The 22186-nt window shown below is 46.6% G+C and overlaps 1 protein-coding gene across 1 annotated transcript in view; it reads left to right on the top strand.

Annotated features, from left to right (window-relative positions):
* NLRP1 (NLR family pyrin domain containing 1) overlaps window positions 1-22186 on the top strand; it is a 259485-nt gene that overhangs the window by 54349 nt on the left and 182950 nt on the right. The window lies entirely within an intron of this gene.

Here is a 22186-nt window from a genome sequence, read left to right as displayed (position 1 = left end):
GCAGGATGTCCATTGCCCGGTCTCCCCTCTCTGCTTCCTCCAGTGTCCCCTATGAAGGACACCTTTGAAATGAGGGATGAGATGTAATGAAGCTAGATACAAAATTAATCAAATATGACACGAGAATTGATGTGGAATGCAATCCGGTCAGCAGATGATTCACCTCCTTGGAGTGGAGTTGCTTGTTTACTGTTTGCAGCATTTCTGAAGGACTCGGGCAAAGAGCAACACCAGGGATTATTTTTCAGAAGGAGGACTACAGACACAGAACACAATCACTAAGGGCCAGGTGCGGTGGCTCACACCTGTAATCCCAGCACTTTGCAAGGCCGAGGCGGGTGGATCACTTGAGATTAGGAGTTCGAGACCAGCCTGGCCAACATTTTGTACTTTACCAAAAGTACAAAATTAGCCGGGCGTGGTGGCGGGCACCTGTAAATTAGCCGGGCGTGGTGGTGGGTGCCTGTAATCACAGCTACTCCAGAGGCTGAGGCAGGAGAATCGCTTGAATCCAGGAGGCGGAGGTTGCAGTGAGCCGCAATCAAAGCACTGGACTCCAGACTGGGCAACAAGAGTGAAACTCTTTCAGAAAGAAAGAAAGAAAGAAAGAAAGAAAGAAAGAAAGAAAGAAAGAAAGAAAGAAAGAAAGGAAGGAAGGAAGGAAGAAAACAGTCACTCAGGAGAGTGGGTCTAATATTTAAATACACCGAGATTCTTATACGCTGATTTTTCTTGTTTTGATCTAATTATAAGAAATGTCTAGGCCGGGCGCGGTGGCTCACACCTGTAATCCCAGCACTTTGGGATGCCAAGGCGGGTGGGCCACCTGAGGTTGGAAGTTCAAGACCAGCCTGACCAACATGGAGAAACCCCGTCTCTACTAAAAATACAAAAAAATTAGTCGGGCATGGTGGCACATGCCCATAATCTCAGCTACTCGGGAGGCTGAGGCAGGAGAATCGCTTGAACCCGGGAGGCGGTGGTTGCGTTGAGCCCAGATCACACCACTGCACTGCAGCCTGGGCAACTCCATCTCAAAAAAACTCCATCTCAAAAAAAAAAAAAAAAAAAAAGAAAGAAATGTCTAAAGATGACTTCAAAGAACTTGATTGCTATGTATTAGAACAGAAGCCATTCATTTATTTGTTCATTCATTCAGCACTAAAACTAAGCACCTACTGTGTGCCTGACCCTGTACTATGCATAGAAGCAAGCCAACCAAAATAGTAATAGTCTGAGTTGGGCACAGTGGCTCATGCCCATAATCCCAGCGCTTTGGGAAGTCGAGATGGGTGGATCACCAGAAGTCAGGAGTTCGAGACTAGCCTGACTAGCATGGTGAAACTCCTTCTCCACTAAAAATTCAAAATTAGCCAGGCATAGTGGCATGCACCTGTAGTCCCAGCTACTCGGGAGGCCGAGGCAGGAGAATTGCTTGAACCCAGGAGACGGAGGTTGCAGTGAGCCGAGATTATGCCACTGCACTCCAGCCTGGGCAACAGAGTGAGACACCATCTCAAATAATAATAATAGTAGTAATAGTCGTTGCAGTAACAGTAGCAGTTGTTGTTATTGTTGCGGTTCTTAGCTAATATTAATTGAAGATTTACCATGTGCTAGACTTTGGGCTAACCACTTTGTAACCACCGTCTTATTTAAATCTCACATAAACTATGAAGTAGCTGCTATGAGTGTCCCCATAAACTGAGTCACAGAGCAGTGAAGTAAACTTCCCAGAGTCAAGCAAGTAGTAAGTGGTAAAGTTCGTAGCACAGGGCCATTCAGATCTTCTCGCCTCGTGATTTAGATTTTGAACAGAAGACTAAAAGTTTCAAACATGGTTTGGAATTTATCCCCCAGGCCTGACTGAACAAGACTTCTTCTGGCACTGCCCTGGTCATTTTTCATGCCAAGCCTGGATCTTCAGCCTTCCCTTGCTTCCTTCAACACCCCCCACCTTGTGTCAGTACATCCTGTGTTGCTTAAGTTAGCCAGAGTGGGCTTCTGTTGCTTACACTCAAAGAAAATTAACTGGGACAAGTAGTGAACTCCCCATGATAGGAGTATAGGAGAGCGGAAGCTGCAAGAGCATGTGGTGGGCTACAAGGAAGGGATTCACATGCGAAATGGTGTATCAGTTACATTCTCCAACGATGACTGCAAACATGTCTCTTGTCCTACGTCCTCTTCTAATCTTGCCACTTCCCCATTGAGTGGTGAAATCAGTATCCTCTTCCCTTGAACCTACTTTGTGGCTGCCTCAGCCAAAACAGCATGGCAGAAGTAACATTATGTAACCTCCAATGCTATATCACAAAGCACCATGGCCTCTGCCCTGCCCTTTCGGGATGCTCTCTCTCTCTCTCTCTTTTTTTTTTTTTTTTTTTTTTTGAGATGGAGTTTCGCTCTCGTTGCCCAGGCTGGAGTACAATGGCGCGATCTCGGCTCACTGCAACCTCCACCTCCTGGGTTCAAGTGATTCTCCTGCCTCAGCCTCCCAAGTAGCTGGGATTACAGGCAAGTGCCACCACGCCTGACTAAGTTTTGTATTTTTAGTAGAGATGGAGTTTCACCATGTTGGCCAGGCCAGTCTCGAACTCCTGACCTCAGGTGATATGCCCACCTCAGCCTCCCAAAGTGCTGGGATTACAGGTGTGACCCACCGCCCTCGGCCGGGATGCTTACTCTTAAAACCTCATTGCCATGCTGTGTACCATCCCAAACTAGCGCACGCAGAGCGATCACATGGGGAAGCCAAGTAGAGGCGCTCCGTCCATCTGGCTCTGTCTGATGGTCAGCTTCAGATATTATATATCATATCAACCTCCAGATATAAGTGAAGACGTCTCCAGATGACTCCAGCCCAAAGCCATCAAGTGACTCCCCCCGCCGCCAACACCTGCCTTCAAATCTTTCCAGTGGAGGCCCCAGACACTATGGGGCAGAGACACACCATCCCCGCTGGATCCTGTCCAAATTCCTAACCTACAGAATCTCTAAACATAATAAAAATGGCTGCATGACACCTCTCAGTTTTGCAGCAATAGCGACTAGAACTGATGGATGAAGAGACCAGCGCAACCTAGAAACTGTTATCCCAGGAACTTCCCACAGGAACGACTCCCCACACCCACAAATATGCCAAGGCAGGGGTTCTCAATGCTGACAACTTCTCCACTCTGGGCAGCCTAAGGCTTCAGAGGCCAGAGTCTGGGTGACACATCAAGCCCAGGATCTGAAAAACTAAACCCATGTGCTCAGCAGACAACCCATTTGCTGGGACAAAGTTTCAGGTGTTAACTGGGAAAAAGCACCTTCTGGGGAAGTGTCTCATTTAGAAACTGGAGGAACAAGAGGTGAATCATAAATCCCTCTGAAGGGTGCATCCTATTTGTTATTCAGGGAAGGATCATTTGTATCTAAGGAACATCAAACAAACAAACAGAGCCTCCCTTTTGGGCCAGGGAGAGACGGAGCAGGTGAAATAAACAGGGTATGCAAAAGTGATAGCATCAGGAAGTTATCTAGAGAGAAACAAAATGTCCTGAGCCAGCTGAGAATTTCATTAAAGTAAGTCTTCAGTAATGGTAATGCTCTGTTCTTGTCACCACTGCAATCTGGTCATCTCTCTCCTGAAAATGGAATGGTGTTCATGCTGAGGACAAGGACAATCCAGACACTCTCTGTCTCTGTCGTGTGTGTGTGTTTGTGTGTATGTGTGTCCATCCCCAGACCTCTGTCACCGTGCCCTTGTCTGTGAGCTGTGGCTAAAAGGACAGACTCCTGAGTCAGGATGCCTGGGTCTAAATGCTATGTGGCCTCAGGAAAGTTACTCATCCCCTCTTGAACTCAGTTTTCCCATCTGTTAAAGAGAGAGAGAGAGAAGCAAGCCCTAGCAACATAGAGAGGCCTCATCTCTACAAAAATAAAATTTAAAAAATAGCCAGGCGTGGTGGCATGCATCAGTAGTCCCAGCTACTTAGGAGGCAGATGGGGGAGGATCACTTGAGCCCAGGAGGTCAAGGCTGCAGTGAGCTGTGATTGCACCACTGCACTACAGCCTGAGCAACAGAGCAAGGTCCTGTCTCAAAAATTAAAAAAAGAGAGAGAGAATTATAATTATATCTACTTCGTAGGGTTGTTGTGGGATTTAATTAACTATTAGCACAGACCGTGACATTCAAGGAAGTTCAGTTTTATTGTTTTATCATTATTACTGAGTGATTTTCTGGGCCTGTATGGGTATCTTGGTTGAGGGGCCCCATGTATCCATGTGTATATATATTTCTGTTTCTATATGACTGCCTTTCCTTCCTTCTCCACACTGAACAATTCCTCTTCTCTGGATGAACAGAGAGTTAGAAACCACCAAAATGCCATGAAAGAACTAAGAAAAATATGAGACCAACTGGTTTGTGGTAGGCCTGGTAAGAAATGCCAGTTTCTATAATTACCAACCTCAAAATTTCAATGATTTAAAACAGAGTGGTTTCTTATTCCTATCACAACTTGAAACAAGATAAGACATTGTCCCTGGGGGCTCTCCTCCAAGCGGGGACTCAGGGATTCAAGCTCCAGCTGTCTTAGAAAACCACCATTCTGGAAGCCTGGAGGGTTGAGTGGAATGTTTTTAGCTCAATCCTGGAAAAGACTTACATCAATTCTGCCCGTATTCCACTGGTTAGAACTCAATGTGTGATGAACAATAACAATTGACTTTGCCACAGAGAAATGTCACTTTCTGTTGGTAAAGAAAGGTAGCGGCTATTAGGACTCAGACCCATTGTATTTAACATGCTGTTACTCCTGGGGTGGGAGGTGTTACTAAAAACCCTACTCTCCATCCACTTCTTCCTCTCTATCCTGCCCTAGACCAAGACACTATCCCCTCTTTCTAGAAATGCACAATATCTGCCCATTGTTCTCCCTGCCCTGACTCCAGCCTTCTCTTTTCCAAAGCAGCTGGTATCATTTGAATGTTGTGTCCTCTCCACATCTCATGTTGAAATGTGACCTCCAGTGTCGGAGGTGGGCATAGTGGGTGTTCGGATCATGGGGGCAGATCCCTCATGAATGGTTTTGTGCTGTTCTTGCAGTTGTGAGTGAGTTCTCACTCTGTGAATTCACATTAGATCTGGTTGTTGAAAAGAGCCCAACACCTCCTCCCTCTCTCTTGCCGTCTCTCTCACCATGTAACACACTGGCTCCCCTTCAGCTTCCACCATGATTGTAAGCTTCCTGAGGCCCTCGCCAGGAGCATTTGCCAGCACTATGAGTGTATAACCTGCAGACCCGTGAGCCAAATAAACCTCTTTTCTTTATAATTTTTTTTAAGATGGAGTTTTGCTCTTGTTGCCCAGGCTGAAGTGCAATGGCATGATCTCAGCTCACTGCATTTTTGCCTCCTGGGTTCAAGCGATTCTCCTGCCTCAGCCTCCTGAGTAGCTGGGATTACAGGTGTCCATCACCCCGTCCAGCTAATTTTTTGTATTTTTAGTGGGGTTTCACCATTTCTTTATAAATTACCCAGTCTCAGGTATTCCTTTATAGCAATGCAAAGGGACTATAACACAGCAGCCAAGTCAACTAAAATGGAGATGTGAGCCCTCCCTCTCATATACAATAGTTGGCTCTTAGAAGTAGAGTCAAACCCTTGAGCTTACAAGGCCTTCCCGGCCAACCCTCCTCCTGCTCATCTCTCTCCACTCTTCTCTTTGAACTCTGGGTTCCAATTCGACTTCAACCTTTCCTCAACTTCACTGTGCTATTCTCATCTCTGTGCCACATTTGGCACCTCTGCCTGAGACACAACTTCCCTTCCCACCCACCTCTGGTTCCTCTAGCTGCATAATTCCTGCCCATTGTTCAAGCCTCACCTTGAAATTGGCTCCACAACCCCAAACTGGATTAGGTCTCCTCTTCTTCCCTCCCATAGCACTTTATCCTAAACCTCATCCCTCTTCCTCGTTAAGCTACCTGGGATTCCCACTAAATTCCAAGGTCCAAGAGGACAAGCAATGTGTCTATAGCCCATTCACTGCTGTCTCCCCAGCAGTAATAATGGTGCCTAAGACATAGTGTCTCCCATGTATTTTTGGTACCTAAACCAGGACTTTGCACACAGAAGAGGAAAAAGGAGGAATTGACTCATATTGACAAGTAACATAAAAAAATTATTTCTCATCTTCATCCATCAGCTTCGACAGTACATGAAACCAGTCAGTATGTGAGTCAGAAATTAGGCAGAGGTGACGTTGGGATCCAGATTCAGTTGTGAGTTGTGTGGTGGGATCCGTTTCAGGCTCTGGGATTATCAAAGGCATCCCTGCGAAGGCATCCCTGCGGAGCCATCCGCTCATTAAACAGACCCTACGGAGAGTCAGGCATTTTCTTCAGAAATCCCACGCTCTGTGGTAGTTAATTAGTCTTAGCTTAAGGTAATTGGCTTTTCTCCTCAGGGCAATATTATCTGAGACCTAAACCAGCACCAGCTGTCCAAGAGCCAGCAGCCACTCCAAGACTCCAGTGTCTTTCCAGAGGTAGGTGGGGAAGAAGCCAAAAGAGAGCGTTTCTTCAGATCACAGAGGAAAGAGAGATTGGGATTTCACAGAACATTTTCCTGAACATGAAGGGAAAGAAAGTCAAACAAAGCAATAGCTTGGCAACAGATGGTGAGCAATATCAGTTGGGAAAATCTCTTTTGGGGTTGAAAGGAAAAACTATAGCGATGCCTCTATCAAGGGTGTCACTGACTCCCACCTGCCTGGGACATCTTTATTTTCTAGCCTAAAATGTTTCATCTGAGGGAAGATCAAATCCAAAGAGCTGTCTCGCACCTTTCATCTGAACCAGCATGAACATGTCTCAGAAGGCACAGAAATGAAAGCTCAATAGAGTCTTAGCTCAGTCACCATTCAGGACCAACCTTAGGAAGCAGGGTGCTGGGGATGGGGGTGCTGGTTTCCATCATAGACACTTCAGAGCTGCATCATGAGTTTTGACATGGGCAGAGGGTGGTCAGCCTCCTCATGGCAGGCCAGGATCGGGAGGACTATTGCCCAGACACAGATCCACATCACAAAAGTTACCAGAGGACAACCACAAACTGTCTCCACCTATGCAAGGGTTTCCCAAACCTCTGCCAAGCATGGGTCACCTAAGCCATATGACATCATGTACTTCTTCATAAGATGCATTGAGAATGGCAAAACATCACTTCTGTGGTATGCATGAGAAAATATCAGAAAAACCCAAGTTAAGTGATGATCTACAAAATAACTGACCAGTTCTCTTCAAACTTATCAAGATCATGAAAGATAAAGACATAAGAATTGTCACAATGTGGGGGAAATTAAATAGCTGGGACTACTGTATTAGTCCACTCTCACACTGTTACAAAGAAATACCTGAGACTGGGTGATTTATAAAGAAAAGAGGTTAATTGGCTCATGGTTCTGCAGGCTGTACAGGAAGCATGGCTGGGGGGTCTCAAGAAACTTACAATATAGTGGAAGGTGAAGGGGAAACAGGTACATCTTCACATGGCCAGAGGAGGAGGAACAGAGAAGAGGGGGAGGTGCTGCACAGTTTTAAACAACCAGATCTCATGAGAACTCTATCACAAGAACAGCACCAAAGGGGAAAATCCACCCCATGATCCAATGACCTCCCACTAGGCCCACCTCCAACACTGGGGATTGCAATTCGACATGAGATTTGAGCACAGACATATCATTCAAACCATATCAACTAGTAAAGGCAATGTGGGATCTTGGATTAGATCTGGACAAGAAAAAGGGCACTAGTGGGAAAACTGGCAAAATTCAAATAAGGTCTGTAGATTAGTCAAGAGTATGAAATCGATGTTAATTTTCTGGTTTCAATAATTGTCCTGTGGTTATGTAAGATGTTAGAATTGGTGGAAGCTGAGTGAAGGGAATACAGGAAGCCCTGTACCATTTTTGCCACTCTTCTGTATGTCTAACATTACTTCCAAAAAAAAAAAAGTAAATAAACCTGAGCACAAACTTTTTGAAAAGAAATAAATTTATTTTCAAAGGAAACTTGCTATCACTCCCCAAAAAAGAAAAATCAGGAACATTAGCCATTAAATAAAGTTAACTGGTAAAAAATGAATCCAGTATTACCAGGAAATGAGGCATTGGTCAAAGGATACAAAATGTTAGTTAAATACGAGGAATGAGTTCAAGAGATCTATTGTACAACATAGTGACCGTAAGTATGTATTGTATTCTTGAAAATGATGCTAAAAGAGTAGATTTTAAGTGTTCTTACCATAAGAAAACAGTAAGGATGTGAAGTAATGCTATGCTACATAACTCAATTTAGTCATTCCACAACATATACATTTCAAAACATCACATTGTACATGATAAATATATTTAGTTTTCATTTGTCCATTAAAAACAAATTAATTTTTTAAATGAATCCAATGAAAGCTAAGTGCTACTGCCCACTGAAGGCTCTGAGCTCAAAGGATAATTAGCAACTGCTAGAGAAGTGTTAAAATACATCAGCATCCAACTGGGACTTTTTCCCTGATGGAATCAGAGGAGCAAAAGAGATTTGGAAATTGAATCATTTTCTCACTATGTGATTCATTGTTCATTAGTATCTTTTCTGTGTACCTTTTAAAAATCATCTCTGGTACCACCTAAAATCACATATCACTCTGGGAAAACACTGCTTTTTGAAACCTCATTGTGAGGTTTGAAGACTGTGGGGCTGTAGAACAAGAATCAGAACTTCTGCCGCAGTAAAGAGTCATCCTCAAAGTAATATCCCTGTTGTGGGGAAACAGCAGTTGTCATATACTGATGGTGAGAGTATAAATTGGTTCAACATTTTTGAACATACTCTTTGACCCAGTAATTTCTCCTTCCAGGTACTTGTCCTACAATATAATTATGAGTCATTACAATATTGTTGTACAAGTTGAGCATCCCAAATCCAAAATCATCATTTAATGCTTCAAAATTCAAAACTTTTTGAGTACCAACGTGACACTCAAAGGTAAATGCTCATTGAAATATTTCAGATTTCAGATTTCTGGATTTGGGATGCTCAGCTAGTAAGTATATAACGCAAATATTCCAAAATCCAAAAAAATCTGAACTCCAAAACATTTCTGGTCCCAAGCATCAGATAAGGAATATTCAACCTATAATAGGAAAAGACAGCAGCAACCTACCCATCCATCAATCAGGAACATACTATAAGATGGAATATTATACAGCCATTAAAATTGAGAGACATGTACCAATACAGAGCAATTTCCAACACACATTATGTGAAGAAAGCAACGTGCACAATATTGTATATATGTTCCCATACAGTTTAGAAAAAAAGTAAACATATGTATTGTATCAGTTAGCAATTGCTACGTGACAAATATCCCCAAAACTCAATGACATACAATGATAAGTATTATTTTCAGGCTCAAAGGTGTGCAGTCAGTTGGGACAGTTTTCTTTTTCTTCTACTCTCCCGCAGATAGGCTGGAGCAGCTCCAATCCACAGCTCTGATTCTTCTGGGACCAGCCAGCTAGCTAGGGCTTGTTCCTCTCATGGTCATGGCAGAAGCACTAGAGGAGATTTCTACCAACTATATTTCAAATCTTTGTTCATGTCGCAGCTGTTCATATCCCATTAGCCAGAGTAAGTCATGGCCAAGTCCAACACCAACGGGGCCAGGAAGCATATTCCTGGGAGGAAGAGCAGGAAAGTGGATGTTTGCTGAACAGATATTTCTAAAAGTCCTAAAAATCATCTAAGTGAGATAGATAGATGGATGTATAAATACTTGAGATGTCACTCTGTGCGCATATATATTGGACATACGGAAAGTCTCTAAGGAAGCACACACAAGGAGTAATAATGGGTTGTATCTAGAGAGACGAAGTGGGAGACAGGTGGGAAGGGAAGCTTATCTTTCATCATCTTTTTGCGACATTTGAATTCTGGTATAATTTGCATATATCATGTTTTGCAAAAGAAAATCAAACACCACATTTTCATCCACAAGGCATTTCCTTATTTATTATCTTCTTTGACACTCACACTGGAGTGAGGCATAAGGCAGGCAGAAGAGGGAGCTGACCCCACTTTGCGGATGAGAAGAAAACCAAGATCCAGCCAGGGAAGGCAACTTGCCGTAAACCGGACAGCTAAAACAGGGCCAGGCCAGGGCTTGGACCCAGATCTGTCTTACACTGCAGACCCAAAGCGTCGCACAGCACCATGCATCTTGCTGCATGAGCTACTTACCAGGGCAGGGTCTCCCCTGTGGACCGCCATAGGTGTAAAACCCCTCAGGCCCAGTGCACACCACAAGGGAGAGACTAAATGTGGACAGCCCTAAGAGATTGCTTTGTCCAACCAGGTCATTTTTTTTTTTTTTTTTTTGAGACAGGGTCTCACTCTGTTGCCCAGGCTGGAGTACAGTGGCGTGATCTCGGCTCACTGCAACCTCCGCCTCCCGGATTGAAGCAATCCTCCTGCCTCAGCTTCCCTAGTAGCTGGAACCACAGGTGCCCACCACCAAGCCTGGCTAATTTTTGTATTTTTTAGTAGGGACGAGGTTTCCCCATGTTTGCCAGGCTGGTCTCGAACTCCTGACCTCAGGTGATCTGCCCATCTCGGCTTCCCAAAGTGCTGGGATTACAGGCAACCAGGTCATTTTACAGATAGGCAAAGAAAGGCCAGAATCACAAAGAATGGCCCTTCCTCTCCCTGAATGTACGTCTCCCCACTGGCTCAGATAAGACCTTAACATCCACCTGAGAGGGTTGATGGAAGGAAAGCATTTTGCAGCCCAGGGAGCGTGAAGCATGATTTCAGGAACTTGCTTGCCCCAAATTCATTCCCCACAGAAGAGCCAGGAGGCAGCACCTTCTCCCTTTCTCTGGCTCAGGAATATGTAAACTGACCAATGCTAGAGCAGCTGGGTTCCTAGAGAGCCAAAGCAACTGCTTTCAATAAAAGCCAAAGGGCTTTGAGCCACTCATGCCTGAGACAGTAGGTTGCTCTGCAATCGTGCATGTTAGTTTTGTACAGCAAATATGTCAGAGAATTGTTCTGCAGCGGATTTCATGCCTGAACTGGGATTGGGTTTATGTGAGCTCCTTTGCAGCTCAACACATAAATCGCTCCCTTACAAAAGCTCTGTCCCTGCGGGAAGGGCCTAGGTGGCTGCAGCGCTAAAAACCTCCTCCTCCCTCTCCCACCCTAGATGGGTTTTCCTTGTGAGTCTCCTTCCCTACGGTGTCCCAGGAGGACAGCATCCCCTCTTCTCTGAGTGCCCTCCTCTCCTTTTGTCATCATCAGGCCCCACACTTGCTCAGAAGGCAGCAAAGAAGCAGGTAGGAGGAAACAAACCAAGGCACCAGATGCTGGTAAAGTAAGTGGGGCCCGTGGAGTCCCACTTAAGCCATTTTCAACTTTGCATCAAATGGAAATTTCTGCGAGCCGCACTGAAAGCTCCTACAATGACTAATGTCGCCAAGCGAGCTCTAGGAACGAATAGATGCTAATTATTTTGTGGAAGGCGAGACAAGTAGAGAATTTAAACGGAGGGTCCGACTAAGCAGATGGTGGGAAGTCTGAAGGCCCAGAAAGGCAGGCCTGCCCTGAGCACCACTCCCCCAATTGCTTAGCTCAGGGACCAGCTTGAAGTCCCCAGGTCAGCCAAGGTACCCCTCTGCACAGCTCCCCATCTGGCCTCCCAGCACTGGGCCCCCACTGGCTTTGCAGCTGGCCAAAGCTAGGCTTCTGGAGCTTCCTTCATAACGCAGGAAGGCCGGGAGGCTGGCGTGAAGGTGAGCAACACCCAGCAGCTCATCAGGGAACCCCATAATTGACATCCCAGGGCTTTGGGAATAAGGTGTTTAATGTACTTTTAAGCCCACCCCCTGCCCCCAGGAAGAAGGGGCACAGAGCAGAGGTGTGTTTTCTTTTCCAAGATACACTGAAAAGGGCTTAAAACCAGAGAAGCAATGGGCTCAGCATCCCACCTTCCTCAGCCCAACCTGACCACAAGGATCCTGGCCAGGGCCTAGGTTCTCCCTCCCAGAAGTCATCCTCCCAGGCTAGGAGGTTGGAATCCCGCCACTTTCCACCCCAGCCCACTGAACAACTGAACATGGCTAGCTCTGTGGCCTCAGCCAGGCCATTGTCTTCCTGGAATGCCCACCCTTAACCCTCCAATCACCTCCTACTGGGCCTTCAGGATTCCAGGGTCACCTCCTCCCAATCCTCTCCTTGAGCCCCTCCCCTCCCAGCTGGGATCACCCAGTCCCCTGCGCTTGGCTTGCACTGCACTCGCTGCCCTGAAGTGTAAAGTGACTTTGAGTCCCTGGAGGACAGGGCCTGGCCTGGGGTCAGCATTCGGGAAACTACCTTCCTGGAGGTGAGCTGGCACCTGGAGAGCAAGGTCAGAGCCAGCCTCCCTCCAGATGGGAGCTAGCACCACCCCACACCCCACAGAGATAGTGGCAGCTCATTAAGAAGACGCAGGAGGTGGCAGGGAGCGGGGATGCTCTCAACTTCCCACTCCCTTTCATCTACTCAAGAGGCTTCGTCCCAAAGCAGTTGCAGAAGCAGCAGAGAAGAGTGCTGCAGGGGCAAAGGAACTGCAAAAATCCCCAAGAACATGGAACCCACCCATCCTGCCCCCTGCAGGAGAGTTGGGGAAGGACAGCCAAAGGCAGAGCCAGACCAGAGCCACATTCCCTGATTTCTAGTGCCAGGCCCTCTTGCCCACTCACGGACAAACTGACAATATTAATGGCAGAGGCACTCACGTTAGGGCTCACTGTGTGCTTTACACAGATTAACTCATTTAATCCTCTCATGTATATGGGAGTGTATATATGCAGAATGTCATGACTGTTACAAAGACAGGTTGAGGCCAGATGGACCACCCCCCTGCCACCCCATATTCATATTTGTAACCCAAATGATACATATGAGGTCACAGCACCAATCCTCTCAATGCCTCAAGAGGCTAGAAACTATCACCATGAGTTCGTTATAAATAAGGAAACTGAGGCACAGAAGGGTTAGCTCATTTATCCAGGGTCACACAGCTCATAAGTAGCAGAGCTGGGATTTGAACTGTGGCTGCAGAGCCCACATGATGTAACAGGTGTTCTTCCATCCACACCCTGACTGGAACAATGCCAGCGTACTCAACTGATGCTTTGGGAGTCCTTACCCAACGGGGCCTTCCTCGATCCAGAAGAGGATGCCCAAGAGTGGAAGTCAACTTTCTGGGGAAAAGACTAACTCAGATGTGTTTTCTGAATAGCACCCACTCGGTCATCTCTGTGGAGTATATATACTGATATATATCTCATATACGTGTTAGATAGACAGACAGATAGATCAGCCATATCCATTATTTCTCATCACTAATCTATTGCCTGGTTCATTTCAAATGACTAAAGCATCCTGGGTTTTCCCTGCAAGTTGTGATACCTGGTGCAGAGAAAGCCCAGTGGACACTTCAAGGAAGAAGACCTGAATTCTGGTACTAACTCTGCTTATCTCATTAGCTGTATGACCCTGGACAACATGGTGAAGCTCTCTGAGCTGGTGACTGATTACTCAGCAGTGTACGGAGATATAATAACTTCCCTCCTATAGCACCATGCTAGGCACCAAAAACTGGGAGATGAGCAGAGCGTAGAACCCATGCTGTTCCAAGGCTAGCAGCCAAGGGACACAAGGACAAAAGCCATCACAATGTCTGGCCAAAGTGAGGACACGAAGACAGGAGTGCTCAGACTGCATCAGAGGGGACCAAGAAAAGATATCACAAAGCTGGAGAACCCTGAGTGGAGACTTGGAAGACAAGTTGGAGGTCTCCAGAGTGGAAGGGCTTGCAGGCAGGTAGGGCAGCCTAAACAAGGCAGGAATGAGGCAGATGTGCATGGAGAAGGGGGAGTGGTTCTTAGGGGAGCTCTGGATATGAGGGGGTGGGATGAGGGATGGCAAGTGAGACAAGGGCTGCAAAGGCACTTTGTAAAATGAGAGCTGGAAAGGCCCTTGGAGGACATCCACCCACAGGCTGCAAACTCACATGCTTCCAGGGCTCAGGCAAGTGATAGCAATAAGTGAACTGGGCCAGGTGTGGGGCAGCAGGAAGGGGTGGGGTGCGTGGCAATTAGAAGATAGGACCTGCCTAAAGGTACCCAATTTTTGACCTCCGTGAAACATGTCTGCAAGATGAATTTGAGCTTATAAACTCCTGCTCCATTCTGATCTTTTCACTATGCAGAATGTCATGACTGTTACAAAGACAGGTTGAGGCCAGCTGAACCATACCCCTACTATCCCATATTCATATTTGTAACCCAAATGACACATGTGAAGTCACAGCATCAAGCCCCAAGACTGTTTCCCCTAGTTCCCTCCGTCTTCCTCTCTCAGTCTCGATTTCCACTGGGATCCCAGTCTCCAGCACAACACCCTGTTCTTCCCACACTTTCTGCTGTTGCCATTGAGCCAAGTCTGCTGCCCACTTCTCCACTGCCCCAGGCGCAGATCCCCCGGGATGCTCCCCTGTTCTTGCTTCATTATCGCCACTGCAGAGTGGCTGCAGGCACGCTCCCTCACCACTAACTTCATACACCTAGATGGGCTCCCCAAGGGTTGCTTGGGCCCTTGAGAGTTATAGCTCTCTTTCTGATGATAGCAACTCTTCCCAGAGTAAACACAAGTTGCCATGGTGATTGGGTCAACAGGTAGCGAGGGAAGACTTTCAAGCAGCAGCCATTATGTTGTTTCTCAGAACAAGCCCTCCTCTGACTCCCAGGCCCCCTTTCTGAGCATTGTTTGCTCTGCTGCCTTTGTCCTGGGCCCCTTGCCATTTACATGGATAGAAGGAGCTGGGGCCCAAACCCAGGCTTGCTAAGCACATCCATAAATGCCTGTGTCCCCGTTGTCTTAGTCTGTTTTCTGTTGCTATTGCAATAACAGAATACCACAGACTGGGCGATTTATTTTTCTAAAAAAGAAGTTCATTTAGCTCACGGTTCTGGAGGCTGGGAAGTCCAGGTACACGGCACCAGCATCTTGTAGGGACCTTCATGCTTTGTCATAACAAGGCTGAAGTTATCACATGGCAAGAGGGCAAGAGCGTGCCAGCTCAGGTCTCCATTCCTTTTCTTATAAAGCCTCCAGTCCCATCCCAGCGGCTTCACTCTGATGCCCTTATCTAATCCTAATTACCTCCCAAAGCTCCCACTCCTAATCAACATATGAATTTGGGGATTAAGTTTTCAACACATGAAATCTGGGGCACACATTCAAATCATAGCACTAGTCAAGGACAGTCTGCGGGCCCCTAGAGATCAGTGGAGGTAAACATATCTGAGAGAGAGAGGTTGTCACCTCCACCTATCAGAGATACCCAAATCTCAGCTCCAGCCCAGATAAAACCTCTGCTATGTGTGTGCAATCCTAAACACACACACACACAGTATGAAAAATTGAGGAAGGTGTTTAAAAATCACCCAAATCACCTCCTTTGAGAGAGAAAACACTATATACATTTCCCATGGTTTTTTTCTTGCCCTTCTTTCTAAAATTATGTGGAGAAAGAGAAATAAAAATATAGATTTAATGGTTGAAACATATGCGCATGCAGTTGTATACCCTACTTTTTTGTTTGACATTATATCATAAGCATTTTCTTATTTCATTAGAATTCTTTACATCATTTTTGAATGATTCATAATAATTTACTAAATGGATATACTACACTCTACCATTGTCTTAATGGTGGGATATTAAGATTAGATCTAATTTAATGCTGCAACAAACATTATTATCTCTATCTCTGATTATTTTCCTAGGCTGTATTTCTAGAAATGGAATTCCTAAGACAAAGAGTATAAATATTTTAAAGCTTTGATAACGCTTGCCAAATGTGCCCTAAGAAATTATTCTTCTATCGTCTACATTTGAAAACTCCTGTCTTAGAACATCCTGTATACTATGCTGTTTAAAAAATTAAATATAGGTATATGTATACACATGTGAAATTGCAAGACTTCCATTTGCAATTAACATAAATTGAGAAGCACTGGTTTTAAGTGCAAATTATATTCAAAGGATGTTCTTCACCTGGTCCTGGTCTTTAGGACAACAGGCCTCACGTTTGAAGTGCTGGTCAGCCCTGGATGGCCGTCCCTGCCAGTAATGAGTTGGAGAATCCGTAGCCTTTACACCCCCCTGTTCTCTCTGACTTCTCCACTGCTGGCCGAGTCACTGACTGGGAGGTGGATAAATGGCTCTGTTGGCTGCCCTTGTTCCCAGAACCCACTTCCTAGCAATACAAGGGGCCCATTTGTCATTCTGCCACAGAGCTCAGCTCTGCCAGACATCTCATTCTGCCTCCCTTGCCAAGGACGTGGTTCAGAAGGGCCGACTCAGATCTCAGGCTTTATGGAGCACTGGACAGAGCACCTGAGTGAGTACCGGGAGGTCCAGTGTCTAACTGGCTGTGTGACCTTGGGCCAGCTATTGAGTCTCTCTGGGCCTGAGGGTCTTCAGCTGGACTCTACCATCTCCAAGGCACCCCACCCCCATCTCTCTGGGTCCCAGATGAGAAAATGGCCACTTTGGTCCTACTGATGGCCAGAGCCTGGCCACCGCCCTAAAGTCATCAATGAACAGAGCTGAAATAATATTCCAGGTCACGTAGAGGTAGGCAGGACCACGTGGAGTTGGAGCAGAGACTGGAGACATTGGAAAGAACCAGGGAAGCTCCAAGACCATTCTCTATGTCCTGGCAGGATAAAGCCAGGTCTGGGGGAAAGTCAGCATGTGGAAGAGTGCAGCAAAAAAGGAAAGAGCTAGAAGGCAGAGGCAGCTCCCAGTGCTGCCATGACCCGCTGGGCTCTGAGCTCCAGCCTGCTGTGGCTAACAGTGGCTCCCTGCTGCCATGTGAAAGGCACATCTCCATCAGCTGTGGGTGAGAACAAAGCCCAGCCTGCTGTCTTTTCCATGGAAACCTGTGTTGCCAGATGTTCAATTCCTGTGGAATACATCCTGAGAAAAAGTAGGGAAAAGGTTCAGAGGATGGGAGGGGAGGTCCACAGATTTAAGAAATAGGAACAGTTGGTTTCAGACTCCAGGAAGGAGAAAAGGGGCTTTTGCTTTGTCTTTTCCCCTGTGTCCCTGAGTTTAAATGAAAGCGGCTGATTGATCAGCCGCCTCTCTTTAAAAGGAAGCAAACAAGGTGCTTTCAAGTTGTACGTGGGTGTGTCTCCACCGTCTTGACGCCAAGTGAAAAATGCAATTCTATTTATTTCATTGCTTTTAAATCTGACTAGGGATTTTATTTTGTTCTAGTAAATTGCCACTTGCAAGAGCCTCGGGTGCCAATGCAGTTCCTGGAAATGAGGGATAAGATTGAGCACAGAAGACTCAAAAATAACCAGGCGCTTCTCAAAGGGATCTGTGTCTTGGCAAGGAGGAAAATCACCCCAATGCTGCCTGTGATTCCAGACCCAGGGCTAGTCAGTGGGACCTACGACTGTGAACTCTGCCCACACTGCAGAAGATGCGGAGCAAGGGGCCTGGGTTTCTAGTCACCATGCTATCCAAGAGCTGCTCCGTAGATGTTTCAGGCCATTAGTACAAAAATAAATAAATAATGCAGGAGTCCCCAGTAGCTAGACGTTGGTGGAATGTTAAATACATTGGTGCTAACCTCAGGAGTTTAGCTGTGCCCAAGCTGTGACCCTCACGTAGCTCCCAAGCAGAGAACATCGTGCCTCGCTGCCCAAAGAGGATGCACCCAGGACCTCTCAGCCAGGAAACCCCACCCCCTCTTCTGACACTGCCTCAGTCTCTTGCCTTGCCTTGCATCCTGATGAATATTTTACCATATGGGTTGGGCGATTGTTCTGAGGCTTTGTGAGTGTAGAGGGCAGGGCAGCTGGAGAGGAGGAGAGGGAAGGGGCTCCTATTGGTGTAGACTCAGGGATGTTGACCTGCACAGTGGCTAAATCTGGCCTTTGTGCTAGTCCTCCAGGGCCCCCCCCCCCTCCTTCTTTTCTTGCAGCTATTCCTTTCCCCCATCCCACTTGGGGGTGTCCACCCCCTTCCCTTTTCCCCTAGGAGGTGAAACCCCTCCCTGAAGGAATAATCCAATCTCAGCCCCCATCAATCTCAGCTGGTGTCTTGCAAATTTTGCAGCCTCAGAGCTTGAAGGTTAGTGGCAACGAATTCTCCCTGGAGGAAGCAGAGAGGCCTCATTCACCTGAGTGCTTCTTCAGCTCACCATGTCCCCAGCTGTGGTTGCACATCTCCGGGGATGAATCTCATGGCCCCTAAAGGCAGCCCTGCCCAGCAAAGCTGGTGAGAAAATGTATTCATTAAACCCCCAAATGTTTCCTGCTGCCTGTCAGTGCCAGGCACTGTGCTGGGAGCTAAGGGTACAGCAGTAAGGCAAGGATTGTTTCTGTTACCATTGGAAGTAGACATTACATTAAATAATTACATGAAAAAATTATGACTGTGGTAACCATTACAGAGAATAGGATACTATGAGGCTATACAAGAAGGAGGACTAGCCTCACTTAGAAGATCTGGAAAGGTTTCTCTAAGGAAATGATACTGAAGTTGAAAATTGAAGGGCTGGTAGAGATTGGCCAGGAGGAAGATAGAAGATTGCTCTGGGCAGAAGAAACTGTGTGTGCAAAGGCCCTGAGGCTGGAGGCAGGGGGCATTGTGCATACAAGAAATTCCATAGGATGACAGATGGAGTACAGTGAGCAAGGGACCAAGGGGTACAAGATAAGCCTGTTGTAACCGTCCAAGGGGTTCACCTTGCCCACTGCCTGGACAGAGCCAATTCATCAAGACAGGGGAATTGCAACAGAGAAAAGAGTAATTCACGCAGAGCTGGCTGTGCGGGAGACCAAAGTTCTATTATTACTCAAATCAGTCTCCCAAGCATTCGGGGAGCAGAGTTTTTAAGGAAAAGTTGGTGGGCGGGGAGAAGGAAGTGAGCCAGGAGTGTTGATTGGTCAGAGGTGAAATCAGAGGGAGTTGGAGCTGTCTTCTTGTGCTCAGTCAGTTCCCGGGTGGGGGCCACAAGATCAGATGAGCCAGTTTACTGATCTGGGTGGTGCCAGCTGATCCATCAAGTGCAGGGTCTGCACAGTATCTCAAGCACTGATCTTAGGAGCAGTTTAGGGAGGGCCAGAATCTTGTAGCCTCCAGCTGCATGACTCCAAAACCATAATTTCTAAACTTTGCTTATGTTTCTAATCTTGGCACATTTCTAATGTGGCACATGTTAGTCCTACAAAGGCAGTCTAGTCCCCAGGTAAGAAGGAGATCTGCTTTGGGAAAGGCTGTTACTGTCTTTGTTTAAACTGTAAACTATAAAGTTTCTCCCAAAGTTAGTTCAGCCTACGCCCAGGAATGAACAAGGACAGCTTGGAAGTTAGAAGCAAAACGGAGTCAGTTAAGTTAGATTTCTTTCACTGTCTCAGTCATCATTTTGCATAGGCGGTTTCACTGTTACAAGTCAAGGGCCACATGAGCAGGACCGTGGAGGTCACGTTAAAGGTTTCTGCCTTTCTCCTAAGGGTAATGACATAGAATTGAAAAGTGTTCAGCAGGGTAGTGATGCAAAAAGTTCTCCCCTACACAGATAAAAACCCCACTTTCTGTAAGTTACAGCGTTCAGCTCCATTTTACCTTTAGGGGGCCACAGGATGATAACGACAACAATGGAAATTTGTCGTAGTACGTGTTGGTTGCTGGCTACCACTGTGAGTGCTTTCTAGCGATGATCCTGTGAGATGGGTGCTGTTGTTGTCTCCATTTTACAGGACAGGTGCTGAGAGAGGGTGTAGCTTGCCCAAGATCTTGCAACTAGCGTGTAGTGGAACCAGGAAAGGAACCAAGGCAGTCAGTTTGCAGGGGCTGAGCTGGTAGCTTCCAGGGTATTGACACAGGCAGCACCTGCTTTATTAAGATGGAGCTTCAAACATTGGAAGACAGAAATCCCGCCTCTTCTTTGCCTGAAGGAAGAAAGGAAGGGGAAGGAGCATTAAATGAGCATCTGCTCTGATTAAGTAATTTGCCCAAGGTCCTGCAGCTGATCTGATTCCACAGCCTATGCCCTCTCCAATACAGTAAATATTCTCAATTATTTTCTACTCAGTTCTCCCAACTAGTGGATTAGCTGTCCTTTCCAGCACTGTGTCATCAAGAAGTCTGACAAACACTGCCGTGTCTCATGGAAGTCGTCCCGGACAAAAGGGCTGTGGCAGGTGTGCACCAGAGAGCTCTTCATTCAGATATCAAATAGGCTCATAGCCATCAAATCGGCCTCCATGTTCAACCCATCATGCTTATTCATCACATCGGGGACGCTTCTCCCTTTGGTCCTCAAGGAGATCATGCCCATTGTCAAGTGTTTTGCAAAAATCAAAATACAGCATGCAGAGTTATAGAAAGAGGCCCAAAGCAGAGACAGAAGAGCTCAGTTTGAGTCTACATTCCATAACTTAGCAGCGCGCTCCTGGGTGAATCCCATTTTCTCTGTTTCCTTGTCTGTAAAATGTGCATGTTATACTTCCCTGCCTATTTCCCAGGGCTGTTATGAAAGAGGGGGGAAAATAATAGTAAAGAAAAATGCCTTGAAAACCAGGAAGTATTTTCTAGCTATGAGATTGTTTTACAGTGTTTTCATGCTAGAATGGGCTAATAATTCTCTCAAGGAAATCCTTGGGTATGACTTTTTCCCGGGGAACTCACATTGGCTCCCTGGCTTCACTATTTTCTTTTTCCTTGCTCACAACTCAGCTGTTGAGCTGGAGGTTGTCATCTAACTCACTAGCTGTAGTCTTTCATCTACAATCTCCCTTTAGATTTCCATTTTAAATTATGGAATCTCAGGGTGAGAAGAGGCTCTACAGGTGAAATCATCTGGATTTCACCATGGGCCTCTACAATACACCTCCCTCACTGGCCACACAGAATTCCTGCTGCCCCATCGTGGTGGACGTGATTGTCCTGGTGAGGTTTGGCCTAGTGCCAGTGCAGCCTCACAGCCACACCTGTGGAAAATGAGGAAAGCCCAGGCTGACAATTCCAACTAAGCTCAAAGAGGTCAGGAATTCACACTAAGGATGATAGACCAGGACTGCCCATTGCCCCCTCAAGACAAGGGGACTCCAGGGCACTGGGCTTATGCTGAGCCTCAATATTCCAGAAGCCTGGGCAGGTGCGTGGGGGCGGGAGTAGGCCAGAAGGGAGACATTGGGGCTCCCTTTGGAACAATATCAGAAAGGCATGAAAGAGACAGCTGGTCTATAGAGTGAGTGACTAAGTCCAGCAGCGTCTGGATGTCTGCAAGGACCAGAAACAGATATTGGCAAGGAGATTCTCAGAATCTTTCAAGGAGGACCCAAATGCTGAAATTCAGGCTGGGATGCTACATTCACCAGCTGGAATATCACCAGGTATCCAGGATCAGAAGCACTTCCTGGTCACACACAGGCATCTTAGAGATGTACCTCAGCCAGTGTCTGTGTTCAGACCACCTTGCCTCCTCTTTACTGAGCCAAGCTTCCCCAAAGTTCTCCAGGAGAAAGTCTCTCCCTTGCAGATCTCCAGACCCAGGCGTCCTTCGCAGGGCCGCCTTCCCTGAGTGACAGGGGCCTGCCTCGGCTGCCACCACTTGAACAGCTCCAGCAGAAGCCTCTCATAAGACTTGACCAAATGTGCTTTAAGGTGGAGATTACAAAAACAACCCACAACATACCAGCCCAGCAAACAGACATCCTGGGAATAACCAAATTGGTGGCTCCCAGCAGCTCTGCCCTCTCATTGCAGCCCGGGTCCCTGAATCCTCGCAGAACGAGGGTGTATCCGTCTGTTTTTATACTCCTATAAAGAACTGCCTGAGACCGGGTAATTGATAAAGGAAAAAGGTTTGATTGACTTACAGCTCATCATGGCTGGGGAGGCCTCAAGAAACTTACAATTATGGCAGAAGGTGAAGGGGAAGCAAGGTACCTTCTTCACAAGACAGCAGGGAGGAGAAATGCCCAGCAAAGGGGGAAGAGCACCTTATAAAACCATCCGATCTCTTGAGAATTCACTATCGCGAGAACCGCACAGGGGAAACCACGCC

Source organism: Pongo abelii, chromosome 19 (assembly GCF_028885655.2).
Source record: "Pongo abelii isolate AG06213 chromosome 19, NHGRI_mPonAbe1-v2.0_pri, whole genome shotgun sequence".
Lineage (NCBI taxonomy): Eukaryota > Metazoa > Chordata > Mammalia > Primates > Hominidae > Pongo > Pongo abelii.
This window is presented reverse-complemented; position numbering and strand designations above follow the sequence as displayed.